The following is a 6,444-nucleotide window of genomic DNA, read 5'->3' as shown; positions in this document are numbered from 1 at the left end:
CAAAATATATGTTCCAACTTTGAGAAGCTTGATTCAATCTAAATGAATTGTAGATTGCCAAACGAAAAAATATCTCGTCATAGCCAACATTATAACTTTGATGAAATCTCTTGGCAACCAAACAGAATTAATAGGTCTCCATCTTTCCGTCTGTGCCTCTTATCTATCTAAAATCCACTTATATCCTATGGGTCTTATCCCTTCAGGTGAATCATTGAATGTCCATACTTTATCGATCTTCATGGACTTCATTTCAAATTTAATGGCTCCAAGCCACTTCTCAAAGTTAGATCCATATATGACATTTGTATAGGGGATCTAATCCCCATCTCGAACTTAAAAATCAAAGTATCTGTCTGACTGACATGATACTCTACCATATCTCCTTATGGATGCCTTTGCATCAGGCTTCAAATTTGATCTAATCAAATTTGATTCTGTTGGTTTATGTGTCAGAATTGGTTCCTCTACCTATCAAGCTTCACTAAACTTATTCTTAACGGCATCATTTTCTTTACCAAGAAATTTTTTTTTCAAAAAGAATGCCTTAAGATTCATGAACATCTTATATCCATTAGAAAGGTAAAAGGATTATCCCTAAATTAATATTTATCAGACCAAAATCCAAGCTAGTCAGTTTATGAATGTTTTACATAAATCCGACCTCTCAAATCTTAAGATAAGAGAGCATCGAATTATCCAAGTTCATATCTCATATGAACATTTGGTGACCGATTTGCTCAAAACTTTTTTGAGCACATATCAAGTAGTCTCTAAAACATAATCTCAGGCAGACTAGCAAACCTAGTGGACTGAACTATATATAACAATGTTCGATTCTTCCTTTCAGACATCCTTTTAAATTGTGGTATCCTAAGAGAGATCCATTGAGAGAGAATCCAATTCTCTCCTTAGATATGTCTAAAATTTACTGTAAAGGCATTCACTTCATCAGTCTAACCGATGAATTTTAATACTCTTTGTAGTTTATTTTTTTACCTCATTACAGAATCATTTGAACATTTCAACCGATTCAAACTTGTGCTTCATAAGCAAGACGCACCCATACCAAGATATATTATCGAAGATTTTAATGAAGTAGTAAAGCCCTCTTCTGGCGCTTATGTTCATGTGTACAAACATCAATATGTATCAAACTCAGAACATCACTGGCTCATTTATCCTTTTCAATAAAAGGTAAGTCTATTATGCCAAAGATAGGCTTTAATGACATTATCTAATCTAGGATGCTAGTTAGACGTGTACATTACATTAATAGGCTGTGGTACTGGTTTATGTCATTTTTAATTGTCCACTCATTATTATAGTATCTTTCACAATGATATCACAATAATCAATCTTATTGACACCATCAATAAGATTAGATAGTAGTGACAATCTCTTAAAATAACATATTCAGGATTGAAAACAAGCTCAACGATTCCTAATGTTAAGATTGGAACAAACTTTCATCTCTTACATTCAAGAGTCTCTTATCATTTTCAAACATTCTACTATCCTGAAGTCTTTTACAACTATTTGCAAGCATGACTTGTACTGTCGGTATCCTATACCCAAATAGTAGTATTATCAATAAAAAAATTTTAAAGAGTTATCATATATATATCTTGACCAACTACCATTTACTGATTTCTCTTTTAGGTCTATTTGGGTTAACCTTAGACTTCTTGATCAATTCAGGCTCAAGGACTATGCTTAACTTTCGATACTTCGTATCGAAGTTAGGTTCGATAAAGTTGTCACTATCTAACAGTGAACTGAGTGATAATTTTTTAGCCATTTTTAAAAAAAAAATAATTGACCTATTAGTATATGAACTATTTTAAGTCTAAAGACTTGGACTTTAGTCTAAAGGTTCTTCCACTATTTTATATGAATTGGTAGCCTCTACCTCCAATTTAAAGAATTATTTTAATTTTTTAGTGGGTACTAAAATCCACACAGACTGTATTTGGGCTCGAGTGTGGCTCGACCAACCCTAATGCATCCATGGGTAGGTTCCTAACCAATTATTTTTTCAAACAATTTCTAGCAATCAAAGTTTGCCCCAGGTATCTCTTCAGTAGGCATATGGTGCCTCCACTGAAAAACTCAGTTAGATCCAACTATTAATGTGGCTACATCAAGTGTATCCAGCAAATGAATGCCTAGACCCGAATGTGGCTCGACCAACCTGACCATTGATTTGAAGGACACAACAAGATGGTCATATGATGAATGATAATTTCAATATTCAATAGACATCAGACGTGTAGCGCCACCAATGCCTATTTAAAATATTGGATGCATTATCATGCACCTTAATGAGAGGCTATTATCTAGTTATCCCCATAACTAGCTCATTTTATGAACCTAATAATTTAAAAAATTTGGTTAACATATTTTAGAAGTAATCAGTAGACCTGCAAGTCATAAATCCTCCCATTGACTTCATCAAGTTATATAAAGGACTAAAGAATAGCTGGTCCAACCAGCAAATCGTAAATCTTCTCACTGACTTCACTAAGTCATGAGAAAGACTGAGACAAGTCGGTTGAGGATACCTAAATCAGTCATACTGATTAACCTTAATGACATGGATCAACTTTAGTCACCTAGTGATTTAATCTGTCCAATGATTCGGGCTCAACCTTTGAGCCACAATCAAGGTCCATTTGATTTAATCAAAGACATGGACTTGACCTTCTACAACTATTGTGTTTGATTTAGAGTATCCTTGACCTAATCTAAATTAACTATTAGTTAGATTTGATCAACTACTCTTTTTAGTCTATTCAGTCTATGATTCTAACCTTAGGTCTAACCCAATTAAAAGGATCTGATTTGAGCTAATCCATGCCTCGTATTTTATGCAATGTCATAAGATCTTTAATCACAATTCTAGACCTAAAATATATTTCTTAATTCTTAATTAAGTATAGTATTAATAAAGATTAAGGTTATTAATTGAAATCATTTCAATTTTATAAAATAATTTTACATTATTTTTATGCAAAATTTTTTATTCTGAAAACTAGGTTGGCTTACTCCTGAACTGAGCCGGCTCACTTCAGTGGGTCGACTAAGTCTGATACTTGATTGATTAACTAATCTAATAGTAACCATTACTGTTCGGCTTGAGATAACTAGATCGGATCAGTCAGCACTGAGCCGACTAAACCAAGGGATCGGGTCGACTCAGATCAAAACTGAGTTAGCTTAGTTGACGTGCTAGCAGGCATCATATAGTTTCAGATCTGAAAATTCTCACATAAACTGAAATAAAATCAATCATAATGAATTTTTAAATCATATCTAAATATTTTATGATTCTAAATTTTATTTTTTATGATTAAAATAATTTTAAACATATATATTAGATGTTTTACTTTTCATACAACTCATGCTTTGTATCACATACAACAAATCTTAGGGTTTCAATATCTAGGATTTTACAGAAAAGTAAGTTCTTCTTTTTGCATTCTTCTTCATGGGATTAAATCACATAGTATCCCTACATGCCATAAGAGCACCCTACTGAATAGAAAGAGAGAGCTTTTAAACCCTTTTTGCTTCTATAACCGGACAGCCTGGTGATCAACCCAATCCAAGTATATACTAATCGAATCATCTAATCTACTGACATATCATATATGCAAAAATTTAAATCTAATCTAAATTATTTTAGATCTAATTTTTATATTAGATCATATCTAAAATCAGATCATAATATATCTCATGTATTACAAAAATTAGATTTCAAATCTACATGCATATACGTTCTGTTATAACGAACCTGGCTCTGATACCAGTTGAAGGGTAGCATGACGATTTTGTGCATGTATTTTTTTAAAATTTTATTGTTGTTCCTAGATTGATTTTGATGATTACAAAGCAGATTGAAGGGGTACAAATAATTTTAAAATAAAAAAGTCCTTATGCTCTTCAAGGGCAAAATCATAATTTCACTAAAATCCTGATTTGATAGTATCATTTGATAAAACAAATGATTTGAAAACTATTGGTGAAAATTTTATTATTTTTGGACTTATATTTTTGAAGTTATGAAGGTTTGAAGTGCATGAGTCGACTCATGAGTCAACTCATGGCACTGTGAGCTGATTGGCACGCAAAAATTCTCCTTGGCATGCTAGTTTTCTAGCTTGGCACGACCTGTGAGTCGACTCATGAGTCGACCCACAAGGCATGAGTCGACTCATGAGTCGACCCCTGCTGATTTGAGCCAAGAATTTCCAGAAACGCATTCTCTGGTAAATGCAACAGAAGTCGACTCATGAGTCGACTCCTGATGCATGAGTCGACTCATGAGTCGACCCCTGCGACGGAAAATGTCAGCAACGGCTATTTTTTTGCCCATTTTAATTACCTTTTATGCTTCCTAAAATTGCTCTAACGGCTCTTTATCTGCCTAAATTGTTTTCTCTTGCTTCTAATGCTGTAAAATGCTTAAAATGGTGAAAGAAATTGCAGATTAAATAGAGATCAAACGTGAGATCAAAGAGAAGAGAGAGGATCCGAAATCTGCACGAAAAAGTCTGAGATCAACGAAATATCCAAAAAGAAAAAGAGAGAGGATCCACAATATACAAGAGAGATTGTGAAAGAGAAAAGCAAGAGCATTCAAAGAAAGGATCTTTCAAGCCTATTGTTCAATCTTGATCAAGAGATCTTTCAAAGCTTTCAAGAGATCTTCAATCAACGATCAACCTCTTCTTAAGCATTCGTTCAAGCGTTCATCCATCTTGAGAAAATTCAAAAAGAGTTTCTTCATTTGAGTAAAGTTTTTATTGTTATATTCGCTCATTTAAGGAGCTGTTATTGTATTAATTTGTGCTTTAAATTCTCTTACTCTTGTAAGTAATTGTTCTTGTTTTTGGAGGATTTTCAAAACAAGGAAAGGTTGATCCGAACCTGAAATCGGAGTGTTTTGGGTTTACTTGTACCCGAGAAACAAGTGATCTAGCTTGGGATAGCTAGTGTCGGAGTTTCTGACGTTTTGTATTCGGGTTGAATACAAAGTATAGTGGATTGAAATTCCCAAGTAGGATCTTGGGGAGTGGATGTAGGTGCAAGGTTAGCACCGAACCACTATAAATCCTTATGTTTGTGGTGTGCTTTATCGCTTCACTTTATTTCTTTATTATATTTTTGCATTCCTACTTTAGGTAATTAATATTGAATTAAAGTCTTTATTTTGTTCTTCATAAGTAATTAGTTGGGCTTAAAATTTTTAGAAACCCAATTCACCCCCCCTCTTGGGTTGCATAGCTGGGCAACAAGTGGTATCAGAGCCGGTGCTCTAGCCCTTCTTTGATCTAACAATCAAAGAGCCAAAGATCTATGGCAACCCATGTCAGTACTTCTCTAGTCGAGGGGCAATCTACAAACCGACCTCCACTTTTCAATGGGTCTAATTACACCTATTGGAAAGCTCGGATGAAGATATTCATACAAGCACTCGACTATGATATGTGGAGTATCATAGTGAACGGTCCTCACACACCCACCAAGATTATAGATGGTGAGAAGTCAACCAAACCCGAAAAAGAATGGGATGAGGTTGACAAGAAATTGGCACAATTAAATGCCAAAGCCATGAATGTCCTTTATTGTGCACTTGATGCAAGTGAATTTAATCGTATTTCTACTTGTGCATCTGCTAAAGAAATATGGGATAAGTTAGAAGTAACCCATGAGGGAACAAATCAAGTAAAAGAGTCTAAAATAAACATGCTTGTACATAAATATGAATTGTTCAAAATAGAGCATGATGAGTCCATAACTGCTATGTTTACTCGTTTTACTGATATAATCAATGGTTTAAAGAGTCTTGGCAAATCTTATACTAACAGTGAACTTGTAAGGAAGATTCTCAGGTCACTGCCAAGAACTTGGGAAGCCAAGGTGACTGCCATCCAAGAAGCAAAGGACTTGAACACTCTACCTCTAGAAGAGCTTCTTGGATCCTTGATGACTCATGAACTTAGCATGAAGCAACATCAAGAGGATGAAGTCAAAAAGAAAAGAACCATTGTCCTCAAATCCACAACTTCACCTGATTATGAAACGGATGACTCTGAAGATGAAGAACAGGATGAAGAGATGGCACTCATCACCCGAAAATTTAAGAAGTTTCTAAGAAAAAGGAAACAGGGGATGAGAAAGAAATTCACAAAAGGGGATCAAAGCAAAGAAAAGGAGAAAGATCAACCCCTTATATGCTACGAGTGCAAGAAGCCAGGATATTTTAGATCCGAATGTCCACAATTGAAGAAAGGTCCAAAGAAGTTCAAAAAGAAGGCAATGATGGCGACCTGAAGTGCGAGTGATGACTCAAGCTCCGACGAGGAAACCTCAACAGAACAAGCCAACCTGTGCCTGATGGCACACGAAGATGAGGTAACCTCTGAATCCACTAGTGAA

The sequence above is a fragment of the Elaeis guineensis genome, chromosome 12 (assembly GCF_000442705.2).
Source record: "Elaeis guineensis isolate ETL-2024a chromosome 12, EG11, whole genome shotgun sequence".
NCBI classification, from domain to species: Eukaryota; Viridiplantae; Streptophyta; class Magnoliopsida; order Arecales; family Arecaceae; genus Elaeis; species Elaeis guineensis.
The sequence above is the reverse complement of the archived record's forward strand: the minus strand, read 5'-3'. Positions refer to the sequence as shown.